Genomic DNA, 21,176 nt, shown 5'->3' on the forward strand with positions numbered 1-21,176 from the left:
ATTCCATTTTCATTCATGATTTTATCTATTTGGGTCATCTCCCTTTTCTTTTTGAGAAGCCTGGCTAGAGGTTTGTCAATTTTGTTTATTTTTTCAAAAAACCAACTCTTGGTTTCGTTGATCTGCTCTACAGTTTTTTTAGATTCTATATTGTTTATTTCTGCTCTGATCTTTATTATTTCTCTTCTTCTGCTGGGTTTAGGCTGCCTTTGCTGTTCTGCTTCTATTTCCTTTAGGTGTGCTGTTAGATTTTGTATTTGGGATTTTTCTTGTTTCTTGAGATAGGCCTGGATTGCAATGTATTTTCCTCTCAGGACTGCCTTCGCTGCATCCCAAAGCGTTTGGATTGTTGTATTTTCATTTTCGTTTGTTTCCATATATATTTTAATTTCTTCTCTAATTGCCTGGTTGACCCACTCATTCGTTAGTAGGGTGTTCTTTAACCTCCATGCTTTTGGAGGTTTTCCAGACTTTTTCCTGTGGTTGATTTCAAGCTTCATAGCATTGTGGTCTGAAAGTATGCATGGTATAATTTCAATTCTTGTAAACTTATGAAGGGCTGTTTTGTGACCCAGTATATGATCTATCTTGGAGAATGTTCCATGTGCACTCGAGAAGAAAGTATATTCTGTTGCTTTGGGATGCAGAGTTCTAAATATATCTGTCAAGTCCATCTGATCCAATGTATCATTCAGGGCCCTTGTTTCTTTATTGACTGTGTGTCTAGATGATCTATCCGTTTCTGTAAGTGGGGTGTTAAAGTCCCCTTCAATGACCACATTCTTATCAATAAGGTTGCTTATGTTTATGAGTAATTGTTTTATATATCTGGGGGCTCCGGTATTTGGCGCATAGACATTTATAATAGTTAGCTCTTCCTGATGGATAGACCCTGTGATTATTATATAATGCCCTTCTTCATCTCTTGTTACAGCCTTTAATTTAAAGTCTAGTTTGTCTGATATAAGTATGGCTACTCCAGCTTTCTTTTGGCTTCCAGTAGCATGATAAATAGTTCTCCATCCCCTCACTCTCAATCTAAAGGTGTCCTCAGATCTAAAATGAGTCTCTTGTAGACAGCAAATAGATGGGTCTTGTTTTTTTATCCATTCTGATACCCTATGTCTTTTAGTTGGCGCATTTAATCCATTTACATTCAGTGTTATTATAGAAAGATACGGGTTTAGAGTCATTGTGATGTCTGTATGTTTTATGCTTGTAGTGATGTCTCTGGTACTTTGTCTCACAGGATCCCCCTTAGGATCTCTTGTAGGGCTGGTTTCGTGGTGACAAATTCCTTCAGTTTTTGTTTGTTTGGGAAGACCTTTATCTCTCCTTCTATTCTAAATGACAGACTTGCTGGATAAAGGATTCTCGGCTGCATATTCTTTCTGTTTAGCACACTGTAGATATCGTGCCAAGCCTTTCTGGCCTGCCAAGTTTCAAAGGAGAGATCAGTCACGAGTCTTATAGGTCTCCCTTTATATGTGAGGGCACGTTTATCCCTTGCTGCTTTCAGAATTTTCTCTTTATCCTTGTATTTTGCCAGTTTCACTATGATATGTCGTGCAGAAGATCGATTCAAGTTATGTCTGAAGGGAGTTCTCTGTGCCTCTTGGATTTCAATGCCTTTTTCCTTCCCCAGTTCAGGGAAGTTCTCAGCTATAATTTGTTCAAGTACCCCTTCAGCACCTTTCCCTCTCTCTTCCTCCTCTGGGATACCAATTATGCGTATATTATTTCTTTTTAGTGTATCACTTAGTTCTCTAATTTTCCCCTCATACTCCTGGATTTTTTTATCTCTCTTTCTTTCAGCTTCCTCTTTCTCCATAACTTTATGTTCTAGTTCACCTATTCTCTCTTCTGCCTCTTCAAGCCGAGCCGTCGTGGTTTCCATTTTGTTTTGCATTTCGTTTAAAGCGTTTTTCAGCTCCTCGTGACTGGTCCTTAGTCCCTTGATCTCTGTGGCAAGAGATTCTCTGCTGTCCTGTATACTGTTTTCAAGCCCAGCAATTAACTTTATGACTATTATTCTAAATTCACTTTCTGTTATATTATTTAAATCCTTTTTGATCAGTTCATTAGCTGTTGTTATTTCCTGGAGATTCTTCTGAGGGGAATTCTTCCGTTTGGTCATTTTGGATAGTCCCTGGAGTGGTGAGTACCTGCAGGGCACTTCCCCTGTGCTGTGGTGTATAAATGGAGTTGGTGGGCGGGGCCGCAGTCCCACCTGATGTCTGCCCCCAGCCCACCGCTGGGGCCACAGTCAGACTGGTGTGTGCCTTCTCTTCCCCTCTCCTAGGGGCGGGATTCACTGTGGAGTGGTGTGGCCCGTCTGGGCTACTTGCACACTGCCAGGCTTGTGTTGCTGGGGATCTGTCGTACTAGCTGGGGTGGGTAGGCAAGGTGCACGGGGGCTGGAGGGGCAGGCTTAGCTCGCTTCTCCTTAGGTGATCCACTTCAGGAGGGGCCCTGTGGCAGCGGGAGGGAGTCAGATCCGCTGCCGGAGGTTTGGCTCCGCAGAAGCACAGAGTTGGGTGTTTGCGCTGCGCGAGCAAGTTCCCTGGCAGGAACTGGTTCCCTTTGGGATTTTGGCTGGGGGATGGGCGGGGGAGATGGCGCTGTCGAGTGCCTTTGTTCCCCGCCAAGCTGAGCTCTGCCGTCCAGGGGCTCAGCAGCTCTCCCTCCCTTTGTCCTCCAGCCTTCCCGCTTTCCGAGCGGAGCTGTTAACTTATGACCTCCCAGACGCTAAGTCGCGCTTGCTGTCGGAACACAGTCCGACCGGCCCCTCTGCTTTTGCCAGCCAGACTCGGGGTCTCTGCTTGGCCGGTGAGCCGCCCCTCCGCCCCGGCTCCCTCCCGCCAGTCCGTGGAGCGCGCACCGCCTCGTCGCCCTTCCTACCCTCTTCCGTGGGCCTCTCGTCTGCGCTTGGCTCCGGAGACTCTGTTCTGCTAATCCTCTGGCGGTTTTCTGGGTTAGTTAGGCAGGTGTAGGTGGAATCTAAGTGATCAGCAGGACGCGCGGTGAGCCCAGCGTCCTCCTACGCCGCCATCTTCCCTCCTCTTCTGTTTGTTTGTTTTTAATCTTTAGGTGATCCATCTGGCTATCTTACTAACTTCTGACATGGGACAGCCTTAGATTCAGAGATAAGCCATCTGTCTCTTAGACTCTTCATCCCCAGTGTCAGTGCTATATCACCCATCCCCAAATTCTGCCTTCTGTTTAGTAGCACTGACTAGCCCTGTTCTGTTCTTTGTGCCCAGTTCACACAAGACTAGAGTTTCACACTTGGCCTCGTGTAGTGCTGGGCGGTGTTCTGTTTCATTTCTGTTAATCTTCCCTCTGACACCACATCCCGAGCCCTGAGGTCAGGGAGCCTTTCTTTCCAGCCTGCTCCACCCTGCAGTGGGAATCACACAGGGGGTGGACAATACATGCAGACCAGTCAGAAAGACAAATGCACTGAATGTCCAGTCACAGCGTGGGCAGTGTCACTCCATGGGCTGTTCTGATACGATGGGTCAACAAGGAGGCTGGCTTTCCTGTCCACTGTGTATTGGGGGCATCTTCTGTCTTTATCCAAGCAGTGCTGCTTGGGGCCGGCCCCTCCGAGATTGTGCCGTGGGTCCACTCCAATCTCTCTGAGTTGGCATAGCAGCATGGTGCCCAGGTAGTTGGTGCATTTGACACATTGAGAGGCTGTGTGCTGGAAAGGCTGCAGAAGGGTGATCTGTGACCCAGGGCTTGACAAGACCTGCATCCGCTGCTTGGGGCCTGCTCCTATTTTATAGCTTTCCTGACCTGATGTTGCCTCTTGATGTCCTCTTTCCTTGGTTTATGTGGTAACACCTCTCTCCTGGCAGCAGGAATGGTCTTACAGTCTTCTTCACCAACCACATCTTTCCCTGCCCCTAAATCCATGGTTCTCAACCTGGATGAGCTTTGGGTAATTGGGAATGCTGAAATTTTCTAATGAATCAGAGTGTTTAGGGCCAGTGATATAGAGCCCAACTGGATATATGATCTCAGTGCCTAGCCCCGATGCAGAACCACCCTTTCCATTGGTGGTGTCACTGGTGATCCATCCAGGCCTTCCCTCTTGCTGTCTGCACTCCCCTGCAGAGTCTTATGCACTCTCCTTCAAGTTCCGTTTCTGTTGGGAGGGCCCCCACATCTGTAGTGCTGTGTGGCTGGGACACCCGCCTTTCTAGGAACCCCAGTGCCAGTGGGGTTTGTTTCAGACCCTTATTGCCCATGCACCCCTCACAGTGGGTATTCTGAAGGGCAAGGACTCCATCCCCAGAGCAGTTGACCTGGGTGCCTGGTACAGGAAGTGCTAAATCTGAATTAGCAAAAGAATCAATGAATGGTTCAAGACACCCTTTCTTTTTTTTTTTTTTCAATATATGAAATTTATTGTCAAATTGGTTTCCATACAACACCCAGTGCTCATCCCAAAAGGTGCCCTCCTCAATACCCATCACCCATCCTCCCCTCCCTCCCACCCCCCATAAACCCTCAGTTTGTTCTCAGTTTTTAAGAGTCTCTTATGCTTTGGCTCTCTCCCATCCAAACCCTTTTTTTTTTTTTCTTTCCTTCCCCTCCCCCATGGGTTTCTGTTAAGTTTCTCAGGATCCACATAAGAGTGAAACCATATGGTGTCTGTCTTTCTCTGTATGGCTTATTTCACTTAGCATAACACTCTCCAGTTCCATCCACGTTGCTACAAAGGTCCATATTTCGTTCCTTCTCATTGCCACGTAGTACTCCATTGTGTATATAAACCACAATTTCTTTATCCATTCATCAGTTGATGGACATTTAGGCTCTTTCCATAATTTGGCTATTGTTGAGAGTGCTGCTATAAACATTGGGGTACAAGTGCCCCTATGCATCAGTACTCCTGTATCCCTTGGGTAAATTCCTAGAAGTGCTATTGCTGGGTCATAGGGTAGGTCTATTTTTAATTTTCTGAGGAACCTCCACACTGTTTTCCAGAGTGGCTGCACCAATTTGCATTCCCACCAACAGTGCAAGAGGGTTCCCATTTCTCCACATTCTCTCCAGCATCTATAGTCTCCTGATTGGTTCATTTTGGCCACTCTGACTGGCGTGAGGTGATATCTGAGTGTGGTTTTGATTTGTATTTCCCTGATGAGGAGTGACGTTGAGCATCTCTTCATGTGCCTGTTGGCCATCCGGATGTCTTCTTTAGAGAAGTGTCTATTCATGTTTTCTGCCCATTTCTTCACTGGGTTATTTGTTTTTCGGGTGTGGAGTTCGGTGAGCTCTTTATAGATTTTGGATACTAGCCCTTTGTCCGATATGTCATTTGCAAATATCTTTTCCCATTCTGTTGGTTGCCTTTTAGTTTTGTTGGTTGTTTCCTTTGCTGTGCAGAAGCTTTTTATCTTCATAAGGTCCCAGTAATTCATTTTTGCTTTTAATTCCCTTGCCTTTGGGGATGTGCCGAGTAAGAGATTGCTACGGCTGAGGTCAGAGAGGTCTTTTCCTGCTTTCTCCTCTAGGGTTTTAATGGTTTTGATGGTTTCCTGTCTCACATTCAGGTCCTTTACCCATTTTGAGTTTATTTTTGTGAATGGTGTGAGAAGGTGGTCTAGTTTCAACCTTCTGCATGTTGCTATCCAGTTCTCCCAGCACCATTTGTTAAAGAGACTGTCTTTTTTCCATTGGATGTTCTTTCCTGCTTTGTCAAAGATGAGTTGGCCATACGTTTGTGGGTCTAGTTCTGGGGTTTCTATTCTATTCCATTGGTCTATGTGTCTGTTTTTATGCCAATACCATGCTGTTTTGATGATTACAGCTTTGTAGTAGAGGCTAAAGTCTGGGGTTGTGATGCCTCCTGCTTTGGTCTTCTTCTTCAAAATTACTTTGGCTACTTGGGGCCTTTTGTGGTTCCATATGAATTTTAGGATTGCTTGTTCTAGTTTCGAGAAGAATGCTGGTGCAATTTTGATTGGGATTGCATTGAATGTGTAGATAGCTTTGGGTAGTATTGACATTTTGACAATATTTATTCTTCCAATCCATGAGCAGGGAATGTCTTTCCATTTCTTTATATCTTCTTCAATTACCTGCATAAGCTTTCTATAGTTTTCAGCATACAGATCTTTTATATCTTTGGTTGGATTTATTCCTAGGTATTTAATGCTTCTTGGTGCAATTGTGAATGGGATCAGTTTCTTCATTTGTCTTTCTGTTGCTTCATTGTTAGTGTATAAGAATGCAACTGATTTCTGCACATTGATTTTGTATCCTGCAACTTTGCTGAATTCATGTATCAGTTCTAGCAGACTTTTGGTGGAGTCTATCGGATTTTCCATGTATAATATCATGTCATCTGCAAAAAGCGAAAGCTTGACTTCATCTTTGCCAATTTTGATGCCTTTGATTTCCTTTTGTTGTCTGATTGCTGATGCTAGAACTTCCAGCACTATATTAAACAACAGCGGTGAGAGTGGGCATCCCTGTCGTGTTCCTGATCTCAGGGAAAAAGCTCTCAGTTTTTCCCCATTGAGGATGATGTTAGCTGTGGGCTTTTCATAAATGGCTTTTATGATGTTTAAGTATGTTCCTTCTATCCCAACTTTCTCAAGGGTTTTTATTAAGAAAGGGTGCTGAATTTTGGCAAGACACCCTTTCTATCACTGCCTTAGGAGATTCATTTTGTTCTGGTTACACAAGTATGAGTCAGGGTTCTCCTGAGAAACAGGACATACACACATGCTGAGAAGTTCTGTGATCCCCCGTCTGTAAGCTAGAGACCCAGGAAAGCCAGTAAGTAGAGTAACTTAAAGATCTAAGAGCCAGAGACACAATGGTAGAGATTCTATCCCAAGTCTGAAGGTGTGGAGGCTTGAGGGTCAGGAGCACTGAAGGCAGAAAAAGATCACTCAGGCAGAAAGCCAGTCCATCCTTCCTCTGCTTTTTTGTTCTATTCAGACCGTCGACGAGTTGAATGATGCCCACCCATGTTGGGGCACCAGTTCACCAGTTCAGATGCTAATCTCTTCTGGAAACATCCTCATGGACACACTCAGAGATAACGCTTAACCATATATCTGGGTGTCCCATGGCCCAGTCAAGTTGACACTTATAAAATTAACCATCACAGGGGCTCCTGGGTGGCTTGGTTGGTTAAGCGTCTGACTTCGGCTCAGGTCATGATCTCGTGGTTCGTGAGTTCCAGCCCTGTGTCAGGCTCTGTGCTGACCGCTCAGAGCCTGCAGCCTGTTTCAGATTCTGTGTCTCCCTCTCTCTCTGCCCCTCCCCTGTTCATGCTCTGTCTCTCTCTGTCTCAAAAATAAATAAACATTAAAAAAAATTAAAAAAAAATAAAATTAACCATCACAGCATGTTTATCACCAAATATGTGGAAGATGCAGAAAAACACGAAGAAGAGAATAGACTCAGTGAGCATCTGAAACTTCTTTGGAGGAAGGTGGAATAGTAAGAGAGAGAGAGAGAGATATCATATACAGTGTTTCTCCCCCTTCCCACCCTTTTTTTTCCTTGTTGACAATTAAATCAGGTGCTTTGACTGTGGGGCATTGGCATTTTAAAAACACTGTCCAGAGAACGCTAATGTGCACATGGGTCTGAGACCTTCTACCACCTTAAATGGCTGCAAGTGATCCATTGTATGGGTGTAACTGTTTACTTAACCATTTTGCAAATGTTTAGCATTTTTGGATGTTGTTTTGTTTTTTTGTTTGTTTTGCCTCCTACTCATGTCCTATCACCCCCAGCTAGGCTGGAAGCTCCTTGGGGGCCATGGCCTTTCCTGAAGGTTGTTTTTGTTTCTGCACATGCTCTGTACATAGGGAGCTGTTTAAGCAGCCACCCAAGGTTAGCCACATTCTATTGTCCTCAGGTCCCCAGGACTATCTCACTTCTTACCAGCTGACTACAATTTTGGGGGATTCCCAAGACCACTCTTAGGTTTGGTAAGTTGCTAGAATGACTCATATAACTCAGGAAGCACTATACTTCACAATGACAGTTTTATTATAGCAAAAGGATACAAGTCCAAACCAGCCAAGAGACACACAGGACAAAGACTGGGAGGGTTCCAAAACAGGAAGCTTCTGTAGTCCTCAGGGATGTGTTCTCCTCCCAGCATGGAAGTGTGACAGGAATCAGATAAAGGGAAGCTCACCTGATAAGACATTCCTACCACTCAGGAATCCCAAGTGTTTGGAGGCTCCTTCCCAGGAACCAGGGATGTGGGCCAGCCAAGTTCTTTATTACATACCCACGGATTGCTATCATGTTTAGTAGCTAACAAAGAATGGCTTGGAGTTCCTTTAGGTTTCAGGCCAGATTCCAACCACTCTGATGAAGGCTATATGAAAAAAAAGTGTTAAGAAGGATGTATGTATGTCATTTGTTTGCCTTGAAGATCGAAGCATGATTAGAACTAGTGCACATTTTCTTCGGCTGCCCTATAAATTCTTGGGGCACAGCTGCTCTAAATCCAAATTCACAGTAATGAGGGGTAGTGGTTCTCAGACCTGAGCATGCATCAGAGAGGAGGGCCTGGCGTCTCACCAAATGTGGTGCCTCACATTTGGCCCCAGACCAGCAGCATCACCCTTACCTGGCACCTGCTAAAAATGCACATTCTCAGTCCTACCCCAGACCTCCTGAATCAGAAGCACTGAGAGTGGGGTATGGCACTCTGGATTTTACTAATCTCTGCATTAACCCCAGTGACTTAAAGTGTGAGGGCCACTTTGTGAAGGGGCTGTCAGGAAACAAAGCAGCCCAGAGATGCCATGTGGGGACAAAGGAGGCAGGGCTCTGGAGCCCCCAAACCCAGGGCAGCTCTGGGGTATTTGTCCCCAGTTGGAGGCCAAGGCCCAGAAGCTTCTGGGGGCCCCTGCCAGCTTGCCCTGGCTACACCATCTGGGACACCCCAGGGGCCCTAGGAGGCTGGAGAAGTGCTCGGGGCCATTGCCAGGGGCCATCCTGCCCCTTACTCAGGAGTCCTGACAGCTGTGAGCCTCTGCCCCCAGACTTCTCCATTACCTGCCAGCCACACTTGGCTGCTTTGCTTCAGACTCGCGACCACCAGATACTGTTTTTTATTTTTGTCTTGAAAAGCTACAGCCAGGGCCCTAATTTGAAAATACCCACCATCTCTCTGTTTACCACACTTTTCTAGGGGAAGAAAATGTTACTTAGGAGGAAAAGGTATCCTGGGTATCTTGTGGAAAGGATCAAAATGTCCGCTAGGAGAGTGGATTAACAGCTCAACCCAGGGGGTGGCTGGGAGCAGCTCTGGAGAAATCTGGTGAGCTGCTTGTCAGCAGACCCCCAAAACTGGGGAATGGGGTGGAGCTGGCTTTTCCCCAGCAGAGGATGAGGGGCTTTCTCACTCCGAGCTCCGGAACCTGTGTGGGGGGCTCGGGGGCATGGAGACCATGGTGCACCCCTGAGGAGGGGTGGCCACAGGCCCGCAGGCGACTGTGCCTCTTCTCTTTTGCAACACCTCCCTAGCTTCCGCTAAGTACCCAAGTTCCCTGCTTCCCACAGTGGAAACATTTGTAAAAGAGTTATACATAAATAAAGTTAAGTCATTTTAAATGAGCCAGGAGAAGCTGGCTATTTAAAGAAATTCCTGTGGGAGATCTTTTATTCAGAAGATAATCATTTGACAAAGTGATTGAGTAGCCGACAATTTAAATCCATTTCCGGAGCTTCATCTCCGCATTGAGTTTCGTTTACACCCTTTCAGCCGCTTTCATTGAGCCCCTTTTCCTAGGCACTGGAGGACCCCCAAATACAAGATCCAGCCCCTGCCTCCATTGACTTATGAACCACGTGGGTGTGTCGGCACCATCTGCAGAGAGTTAAAGAATGTTCCAGAAGGCCAACCAGATGGCTTGGGGCGGGAGGGGGCTTGCCAGAAGGGTGAAGTGAATGAAAAATTGCGTGAGATCACAGGTGGGCCATCACTAGTGAGCTGGTGCCTCACTAGTTTTCTGGAACTGGGGTGGGAGCCTCACAGGAGAGGAGGGTCTATAGGCACCCCTTGTGGGTGAGGGCCCAAGGCAGGCAGGGATGGTACCTCTCTGGCCTGGTTATTTCCTGTTTGAATGAGCTAGGACTGGGGAGAAATCAGTGCCAGAGTGAGTGGGACTCTTGTCTCCCCCTGTTGGAATGGCTGTCCTTCCCCATGGATCCTGGGCTCCTATGTCTTGCGCTGGATCTGTGCTCCAACTACCATCTCTGGGCCAGCTGCTGGCACTCTGCTCTGGCCAGGGCTGCTGGCACTGTGATGGCTGGCCCTGTGCTTTGACAGCCTCTGCCCAGTACTTTCTGAATTCTAAGACCCCCTTGGTTTTGGTAGTAGTGAACTGTGGCTTCCCACAGAGCTGTTCTCCAGGCACTGCCCTCTCCAACAGCCCTGGGGAACCCCCTTTTCCAGCTCCAAGTGACCAAAGCTTCAGAGGGATACTTGAGAACTAAGAGGACCCCAGCTGGGGAGGAGGTCAGAGGTACGGAAATCTAAATCGCAGGTTATCCTTGGATGGTTAGCTTTGGAAACTGACATCTTTCCATGATAGAGGTTGGTTTCATATCCTGTTTATACAATGCTGAGCCAAATCAGCAAAGCTTTACTTTGAAAATTTGACAGTTCAGCATCTCAGTCCTGTAATTGGAGCCCCCAGGCCAGTGCTAAAGCATTGTGTTAAGGGAAGGAAGCCCTAGACTCCTGTCTGCTTTGGGGGCCCTAGGGGCCTCATGCACACTTCCCTCCTAGCCCCTTTTCTGCCTGTGTGCATTTCCTAGAAGGAGCTGGAGCTGATTGAACCTTATTGGCAAAAGTAGGAGGTAGAAGCAGGGAGATCCCCAGTCTTAAAAATGTCCTCTAAACATATCACTTTATTTCAGCTTCATGCCAGGGTGTAAAAGAGAAAGCCACTTTGTGTGTGTCAGGGCCTGTGCTGAAGAGCAGCATTGCTTCCCTGAGGACCAAGGGGAAGATGGCTATGAAGGACCAGGGTCAGGAGAGCCCTAGAGATGGTATGTGTTATTAGATAAAGGCCCAAAGACTCAGATGCCTGCAGCAGTGGGTGGTAGAGGAGAGGCTATGGCCAACCCTTCAGCAACATGAAGCTCCCTTTCCCTACACGGTTGCCCCTTATTCTCCTGGCCCAGAGCTTCTTATCTGGAGACTGTGAACCTTGAGGGTTATAGGGTCTTCCTGGAAGGGCCATCAACCATACTTTCAATATTTCCAATTCAGTGCTCTCAGCCTTGGCCATATTTCAGTCACTGGGATAGTCAAAATACTGATATCAGGGCCTCACCCCAAAACTCTGACTTCATGGGACTGGGACAGGTCCAGGAATGATGGTTTTTAATTTTTATTTATTCTTGAGAGAGTGCAAGTGGGGGAGGGGTGGGGGGGGGCGGACACAGAATCTGAAGCAGAGTCCAGGCTCCAAGCTGTCAGCACAGAGCCCTATGTGGGCTTGAACTCATGAACCATGAGATCATTATTGTCCTGATATTGTATAGGATATATGAGATGAGATATTATATGTCCTGAGCAGAAGTCAGATGCTTAACCGACTGAGCCACCCAGGCGCCCCCAGGAATGATAGTTTTTAAAAGCTCCCCAGGGTGATTCTAACATGCAGCTGGGACTGAGGACCCTGGGACTGGTACAAGTTGTCCATTTGCCTCCAGCCTGGCTTCTCTGCTGCTGATGGTGCTGATGATAGCAGGCTGAGCCAGTATCATTGATTGCAGTTGTACATGTTTGATGAATTGAACAAAATAAAAATAAGTAGGTTTTTACTTAATGTACCTTTCAAAATCTATGAGCAGATCAATGGAGGATATATGGTGCTGGCCAAGATTAAGCCCACTGAAGCCTGTCTCTCTCATTCGTTAGAACTAAAAACTCTGGACAGAATAAAAAGCAACACCATTGGCATGGAGGTCAAAGCTTGAATGCACAGTAATTTGACATAATTCTGAATGTAGAGGTAGAAAAAGCTTCAATAATATATGAACAAGGTAAATCCAGCAATACTTAACAATAATACATTATGGCCAAGTGGGGTTAGCTCAGGAATGCAAGACTGCTTCGAAAGTCAAACCTAAGCCAGTGTGTTATGCAGAATAGAGAATAAAAACCACAAGGGCATCTCAGTAGGGGTAGAAAAAAGCATTTAACAAAATTCAACATTCATTAATGATTTAAAAAACACTCAGCACACAGGAATGGAGACCTCTTCAATCTGAAAGAGGACATCTACAGAATATTTACAGCTAAGATCATACGAGTGGTGAAAGATCGAATGTTTTCCACCAAGATCAGGGACAAGGCAAGGTCTGGTGGCTGTCATCTCTCCTATTTAGCGTCATACTAGATGTCCTCGCCAGTGTGGTAAGGCAAAGAAAAGAAATAAAAGGGAGGTAGATTGCAAAAGAATACATAAAACCAATTCTTACTTGCAGACTTAATCATTGTCTGCAAAGTCCAATGGCATCTACAGAAAGCTAAAATAAATAGATGAGTTTAGCAAGTTCACTATATAACAGTTAAATTTCTATACTATATAAATAAAGCAATTGTGAGTAAAAAAGAACATTTACAATGCACCAAAAAAAGACAAAAGAAATATATATAATTCCAACAAAGCGTGTACAAAAACTGTAGGCCAAAAGCTATAAATACTGATAAGAGAAATCAAAGAGGACCTAAATAATGGAAAGATATATTTATGCATTGGAAAGTTCAGTATAGTTTAGATATTAATTGTACCCAAGTTGATCTATAGATTTAATGCACTCCCAATTAAATTCTCAGCAAGATTTTTAAAAATACAGGTATTAGAAGCACCTGGGTGGCTCAGTTGGTTAAACGTCCAACTTTGGCTCAGCTCATGATCTCACAGTTTATGGGTTCGAGCCCTGAATCAGGCTACACACTGAGAGTGCTGAACCTGCTTGGGATTCTCTCTCTGCCCGTCCCCCGCCCCGACTTGTGCACACATGCACATTCTCTCTCTCTCTCTTAAATAAATAAACTTAAAGGTATTGATAAGATGATTCTAAAATGCATATGGTGGAAAGGCAAGGAAGGACACTTGAATAATTGACACAATGGTCGGACTCAAGGTGGAAACACATCCCTGATTACATGCTGGAGAATTTTCCAGAAGATAAAAAAACAAAGGAGTTCCTTTGAGTAATGTACACATAATCTTTATGGATCGTATTGGTTTGCTAGGGATGTTGTAACAAAGTAGCCCAAACTGGGTGGCATTAAACAACAGGAATTTATTATTCCACAGTTTCAGAGGCCAGGAGTCTGAGATGGAGGTGCTTGTGGTATTGGTTCCTGTGAGGGAGAATCTGTTCCCTGCTTCTCTCAGAGCTTCTGGTGATGTTCACATGATGTAGGTCTGTGTAGGTCTGTCTCCAAATTTCCTCTTTATATAAGGACATCAGTCATATTGGATTAGGACCCACCCTAATGATCTTCTTTTAATTAATTACATCTGCAATGACCACTTCCAAACAAGGCCACATTCTGAGCCACTGGGGGTTAGGACATGAAGGTATAAATTTGGAGGTGGAGGGGACACAGTTCAGCCCATCATGGCTTATTTTAAATCTGCACAGTGAGTGATGCATGTGTTTGGAAGTGATTAGGAAAATACAAAAATAGCTGGACAGCCAGCACAAACGACTCATTTTCTCTCTGGTCTTGTGGCTGCTTTCTCTGGGGGTACTGAGTCCTTTGTCTCTGAGGATGGATTTGGTAAAGGATGTGTTTAGAATGTCCTTCCTGGCACAAGGCCTTGGCAAATGCAGACATTATGTGTTTTTCTCAACATTCTCAAGCATATTGCCGATAATTTTCGTGTTGTTTCATTGCCTTCTTACCCAGACCCTTGATTTCCTCCTGAATGCAAATAAGAACAGGCGCTGACTTGGGTAAGCCAAACACTTCCGGGAGTTCTTGTGGGAGCAAGTTCACTTCTTACAATTAGGGGTAACTAACAAGAGCAGTGTCTGCTGGCCCACACATACACATGGGTACCATACTGCCATGCATTATGGTGTGAATGCTGGTTTCAGGTGTAGATTACATTGTGGGATACAAATACCAGCTCCTGGGGACTTGCCATTGGTGAAGGGCTGACAGCATTTTTAAATTGTATTTCAGGGTTAGATCATCCCCTTTTGCTCATTCTGAGCTGAAGGATGCAGTGGGGCAGATATCCTGGCATACTGAAAGGCCCAGATGGAACAAATCAGTCCTCACCCGCATCCCAGGATTCTTTCAAGGGATGCTGAGACCTATGCCCTTCCTATGCAGAAGTATCACTTGGCAGCTGTGGCTGTAGAGGGCTGTACTCCATGGTACTTGTCTTTTTATATGTTACTAGTCTATAGAAGTACCATACTCAGAAATGAAGAAGGAAAGGAAGTAAATACAATTTTTCCACCATTGCTCAAAGGAAACCCTTGCTGGTGTTTGAATGTATTTCTTCACAGTATATTCTATGTTTATTTGGTTGTGAATAAATTATAATAATGCATTTTGTATGATAAGCTCTTTGTAAATACTCTAATCGCTGCATAATTGTCTTGTGGATGTGCTAACATTGGCTTAACTAAGAGCCTATTATTGAAGGTTCGACATTTTTGCCCTTTATTTCCTGCCAGTTTTCAAAGAGAAGCATATCCCTGTGTGAGCTGAACTAGGTTGCAGTGTCTTGTGTGACAGTGTTAGAACTCAGCCTGGTTTTGGGGAAATTATTGATGACTTTTGCCTGGGTTGCTTGAACTGATTATACAGGTGTACTCTAGGGCTGTGTAAACTCAGATTGTGTGTGGTCAAAACAACTAAATTCTTGAAAGGGAAGAAAAGGCTATTATCTTTACAACCTGTGAGACCGAACTGAGGAACAAGATTGTGGGCAGTAGCCATTTGGTTGAGTAAATATCACATTTGTATGATAACATTTTTACCTGGTCTGTAGTGTGGCCACCGAATCACTCTTTTTCATCTTGGTCTGCTGTATTAGTAGTGCTTCTAAGAACTGGCTAATGTTGTTTTCCCATGCACAAGAAAAATGTGGTTTAGAATAAGGACACTGGGGCTCTTCATTGTTGACAATAAGCCTTTATTTCCCACATCTCATTAGCATGTTTCAGGAGGAGAGTGGTAAGCACTGAATCAGGGTCTGCATTTTCTACTGATTTATGTGCTTGCTGTTCTAGAATTAATTGAGTCTGGACACAGGGCCTCATTTTCATTTTCTTGGATGCATAGCAGGTAATCGTGTTTCTTCTGTACATTTGAATTGCTTTCCAGATGGTCTGTTGTGAAGGATTTATCTTTAATATGATTAATCAGAAGCAGAGGACCTCAATATGTTTGTTCACATGTTCCCATGCGAAACCTCCCAGCCCCTGATAGGGGTGGTTAACTCTCTCCTGGCCCCAGTCCTCCTGGAACTTTTCTGAGAACCTGGACCTCGGATTGGAGGAAAGTTTAAAGGATTCTGGATAAAAGGGGGTAAAGGGCCTAGAGTATATCCTCGGGGAACCATCAGGACATTATTTATCATATAAAAATAGGACACCATCCATGTATCAATAGAGAATAGTTAGATTCTGTCTATTCGACCAGGAAATACTATGTAGCCATTAAAATCATAATTATAGAGAGTTCCCACTGCTTATATATTATGTTAGGAGAGGAGAACATGGCAGTGTTTACAGCAAGACTTCAGCCACACAAAAGAGATGTATGTATAGAAAAGAGAAGGGAAGGCAGTACAGGACAAAATCAACGGCGGCTGTCTGTGGATGGAACAGTTATGAGAGAGTATCTCTTCTCTATATTCCCTATTTAAATACACCACAGAACAAATCGTGATCCTTATCTCTGGGAAGTATCATGCCCTGAGAAGCTGTCACCTCTGGGTACAAAAATCTGCCCGCGTTCGTTTAACAAATGATGTGCTAAGATTAGTCATGTGTCCTGCCCTCTCCCAAGGGGAGTGAAGCTCCTCATAGCCTCCTACAGGGCAGCTGTCCCCTTGAAACAGTTGCACCCCCAGAAGGAGAATGCACTGAAGTGACTGCAGATCTTTCCATGAGATGTTGCCTATGAGCTTGCAGAGCCTTGGGGCCCAGGAAGGTGAGGTTTGACAGCTGTGTGGGACCTCCCTGTAGACATGAAGGGTGCTGAAAAAGCTGCTTGTCACTGAGGTGTTATAACTGGAATCCTTTGTCATCGAACTGCAAGCCCTCCCATGCAAAGGCAGTGTGTTAGTGCCCTGTGCTTTCAAACACACCTTTATTGGACTACACTGGATATTATAAACTCAGAACTCCTTTTTTTTCAGGAACCACTTTGCTTCACGGATATTTTCGCCCCACCTTTCCTTCTCCCATCCCTTTGACTTTACCACACCTTCCTGGTCTGGGAGGTGTCTGCTGTTCTCTGAATAGCCCTTGTGGACCCAGGCCACCCACCTTTGTCATACTGGCAGGGAGTATAGGTGACCCAGGAGTTGGATCTTGAAAAGGAATAGAGAATGCGTGGAGCATGATGGCCTGGGCATCTAGGGAAGGGCCTTGTATTTTATTGGCAAGGAGGTCAAATCCATTCTGGAAAGTCCCCAGAGTGCAGTCCTAGAGCCCCAGACATCAGAACCACCTGCACCTCTAGGCCTGGCTTTTGGCTCACCGGCTCAGAATCTCGAGCCCATGAACCTGCATACTCCCCAGGTGGGCCTTCTACCCAACAAAGTGACTGAACCACTGCTTTGAGGAGCAGCTCTTGGCTTTCCCCAACACCTCCTCCTTTCCTGCAGTCCTGCCTTTATGTACCCATATCCTGTTGCAGACATGCACATTGTGTCCTTGGCCAGGGTAACTGTCACTTGACAACAGCCATTTCTAGCTAGCTGTGTCGGCAGAGTTCCCATCACCCACCCAAGACACACACCTTGTCAGGCATTCTCTCTGTTCACATTTCATTTAAAATTTTCCTCAGTTCCCTGTATATAGTAGGAAAAAACAAACGTTAAGGAGTTGAGGCCTCCGCTGGTTATTTTCCTATTTAACCCGCTTCAAGCCTTGAAGGCAGGTGCTATCATTTCCAATTTACCAAGGGCAGAAGACCATCGCTCTGTTAAATATCTTGCCCAAGGCCTGACAGCAAATGGAGGTCTGAATTTAAACACAGACCTTCTGTCTTCATCTTTAATAGGAGGGTTCTTTCTCTTATACCAAAAGTGCCCCGGTAGGTTAAATGTAATTCTGCAGACCTTCAAAGACACGGCTGCTGCCGTCCAGGATTCTGTTGTGGGTCCCTTTCCATTTGTATCCATGGAAAAGAGAACCGGATCAGAAGGTCCACTCTATCAAACTCTAGAAAAGCCAACAACTAGCATGGTATTTCATGGTGAAAACTTTTGAAAAACTGGATCATTCACAGTGTCCAGCCAGAGCCCTATGGGAACCTGAGGCAAAGAGAAAAATCAATAATACTGATCTTGCCTTTATTTAACATGTTGGTATTTTTTATCATCTATTTTTGCATAGTTTTTTTTTTAAAGTATTGTATCAAACTAGTCTCTTTTTTGTTGCCCTGTTAAATTTTGTTCTTTTTTTTTTAAGTTTATTTATTTATTTGAGAGAAAGAGAAACGTGGGGTAGGGGGGGCAGAGAGCCTGACATGGGGCTTGAACTCACAAACTGGGAGATCATGACCTGAGCTGAAACCAAGAGTCGGACATTTAACTGACTGAGACACCCAGGGGCCCCTTCCCTGTTAAGTTTCATGACTGAGGTGAGTGCCATATGTGCTTTATCCTGGACTGGCCCTGGTAAGAAGTAAAGTAAAGAAAGACATTTTCATTGCAATTAAGAATAAGTTAAGGCTGACCTTTACTAGCTCCACCATTTAACTGTGTAGTAGCACTCGAGGGCAGTGCATCCAGACAGGGTGATAAAATGCTGGAAATGAGAGAAACAAAATTACCAACTAAAAATTACTAGAATTTGAACATGGACTTTTGCAAGATCAATATAGGTATTTTTCTATGTACCAACAATAGCCAGGTAAATATATAATGGCAGACACTACAGCCACCAGAAAATAATAAAATCTAAGAATAAACTTGCTATGAAGAATTCTGTAATGCTGTTGAAAGACCTTTTAAGTCTTGAATAAATGGGGGTGCCCTCGTGGCTCAGTTGGTTAAGCATCTGACTCTTGATCTCGACTCGGGTCTTGATCTCAGGGTCATGGGTTCAGGCCCCAAACTTCAGAGTATATTTACATACTTGATAAGGCAAGTTCTTAATTACTCTCATTTTTAGAACTTTCTGAGCTACTTTCACGAATTTATTCTTCCAAATAAACCTAAGAATTATTGGGTCACAGTTTCTCCAATATTCTGTTGGAATTTTGGCTGGAATAGCCTCACATTGTAGATTGCTTGGGTAAATTATTTATGGGATTAGGGACTGTCCCACATTACTGTAATATATGTACTTTCATCTTTGAGTCTTATATTGGCCTAGATGGTGTCATATGTAGATGTGGGCATACACACATCTGTATTTGCATACAGATTTTATCCCTCAAATGACATAGAATTTGAGGTTAAGATGGAATCTGAAGTTAAGAGGTACGGTGTACCTTAGTTTGTTTGTTAACAAGGATGTGGATGTGTATGACCTGGGGAGATATAGAGATAGAGTTACTCCCAAGGAATAGGAACTGAGTGTTCAGGGGCAACTGACTACCAGCTCCATTTGCCTTTGACCATCCTGACTCTCAAAGTGTAGGAATCTGGCCGTCTCTTAGCCACTGCATTCACTGCATGCTTTAGGAACCATTTTGGGAGTTGTTTCTAGAGATTGTGTCCACAAAAAGGTGGTTGCCAAGTTCCTTCCGTCAGTCCTACAGCATATGCATGTCCCTGGTGGTTAGACTATCTTTTGTGCAGGTAAGAGGTCTGTTGTAAAATGATAAATGGCTGTGAGGCAGGTCAGTGCTTTTGATGCATCCTCTGGTCACCTGTATTTTAGTGAACACTGAGCACCTCGATCCCTACCTGGGAATAAATATCTGGGATTATCCTGTCAGTTTTGGGGCTTGGGGATGGGGTAACTTGTGAGGACATTCATACCCTACAGCGTCCATCTCAGTGATAATATTCCTGGTGGGCTATCTTTCTAGTCCGTGGGCTGCTCTGGAGAAGGCTCTGTGAATCTTCCAGCATCTAGTGATGCTACCAAGACATTCATGAGCCTCTTGTAATAGGAAGTTTTCTTGGAGTGAATTCACATGTCAGAAGCATGTGGCTCAATCAGTAATGATGCTCGCACTCTGAGTGTCTGGACAGATGAAATAATTATCTCTTCCGTTCTTTGGGGAATATTCATAATGCTGTGACTGTGGCCATCTGGTAAACCCAGTCTCATAGAAAAATGTTTTAGGCACCACTATAAGCAAAATGCTGTGTGGGTGCTCTGGGGAATACAGAATGCAAAGGGTCTTTAGTTTAGGACTTTTAGGGGGAGATAAGGTAGAAGAAAGAGGATGTATAGCCAGGGATGCTCAGAGCCTGGGCAGGAACTGGCATGAGAGTCTCTGTCTCTGCTCTCTAATCCTGCTGAGCCCATTGCTTCCACAGCTCCTCTCTCATTTCCACTGCCTTAAGTTCTCACTTACTTAAAAATAATTTTTTTAATTGTGGTAAAATATACATAACATGAAATTTACCATTGTAACTATTTTCATGTGTACAGGCTCTCATTTCTTCTCTGGACACTGGAAGAAGTTTTTAAAAATAAATGAACTATGATGTAAACAAAAACAAGGCATGAGTAATGTCAAAGTACCATTTAAAGAATAAAGCAAACATCTGGGTCACCACTCAGCTGAAGAGATAAAACATTAATGATCCATTTGAATATCCCCTATGGCTTTTCCCTGATGCTGGCCCCTCACATTCCCTAGAGCTGGAATAGACTTTTCACTGGTCTCCCTCCCTGCAGCTCTCTGTCCTCCAGCATCTCTTCCACCCTGGGCTCAGAGAGATGAGACTAAAACAGGAATCCTGCGTGTCATGCACCTGCTGAAAGTTGCCTGATGACTCTGCGTGGTTTGTGGGATAAAATGCAGAGTCCTGGGGGGTGGGGTAAGGTCCTTCTCCATTTTTAAAAAGTTTATTTATTTCTTTTGAGAGAGAGACAGAGCGAGTGGGATAGGGGCAGAGAGAGAGAGAGAGAGAGAGAGAGAGAGAGAGAGAGAGAGAATCCTAAGCAGGATGTACACAGTGTGAAGCCCGTTGCGGGACTTGAACTCACGAACCTTGAGATCATGACCCGAGCTGAAATCAAGAGTCAGTCGCTTAACAGACTAAGCAACCCAGGCACCCCAGGACCTCCCCCATTTGGACTTACAGGATCTTCGCAGTGCCCCGTGAAGCCATGATCCACATCCTGCAAGCTGTGGCCACACCCTCTGCCCTCTCTCCATGGCCAGGCAGTGCTGTCCTCCCCCTGGCGTCCCCCTCTCCTGTACCCTCACCCTGCTAAGCCTGTGAGGCTAGGGCTCAGGTTCAGCTTCTCTGTATGGGGCTCAGCCTGGACAGTTCCTGGCAAGTCTGGTCACTTGGGGAATCCTCTTGGTTTGGAACGAGGAGGAAGGAGAGGCTTCTATGCACTGGGGAGGGCGAGACAGCTGATAGGGGAGGGGACTTGAGGCCTTTGAGGAGCAGTGGATTTAGACTTGGAAGGTAGTGTTACCTCCTCATTAGACCTCCTCATGTCTTCTGAATGAAAGCTTCTCTTTTGCTTTTTGAGACAAAATAACATGATCTGATGACTCCTTGTCTTGTCACCTTGGCTACCCAAACGGGGTGAGCATTCTTAAGAAGTCATGAATGAGCTGGTGAGGTTCTGGGAAAGAGGCAGTCATCCTGGTGAATGGCAGGTGCCCCGCCTTGCCCCTGCCTCCTTTCCCCTCAGCCCTGCGTGTCCCCCTTCTCTGTGGCATGGGCTTGCGTTGCTCTCCACAAATGAGTCAGCTGCAGTGGGGACATCACATTATTTGAACAGGTGTGCATTAACTTTGCTCTGAGACAACATGC

General features: G+C 45.0%; 1 protein-coding gene across 1 annotated transcript in view; it reads left to right on the forward strand.

The window, feature by feature from the left end:
- Nucleotides 1–21,176, forward strand: part of APBA2 (amyloid beta precursor protein binding family A member 2) — a 226,016-nt gene that overhangs the window by 137,226 nt on the left and 67,614 nt on the right. The window lies entirely within an intron of this gene.

This window comes from Panthera uncia, assembly GCF_023721935.1.
Source record: "Panthera uncia isolate 11264 chromosome B3 unlocalized genomic scaffold, Puncia_PCG_1.0 HiC_scaffold_1, whole genome shotgun sequence".
Classification (NCBI taxonomy): Eukaryota; Metazoa; Chordata; class Mammalia; order Carnivora; family Felidae; genus Panthera; species Panthera uncia.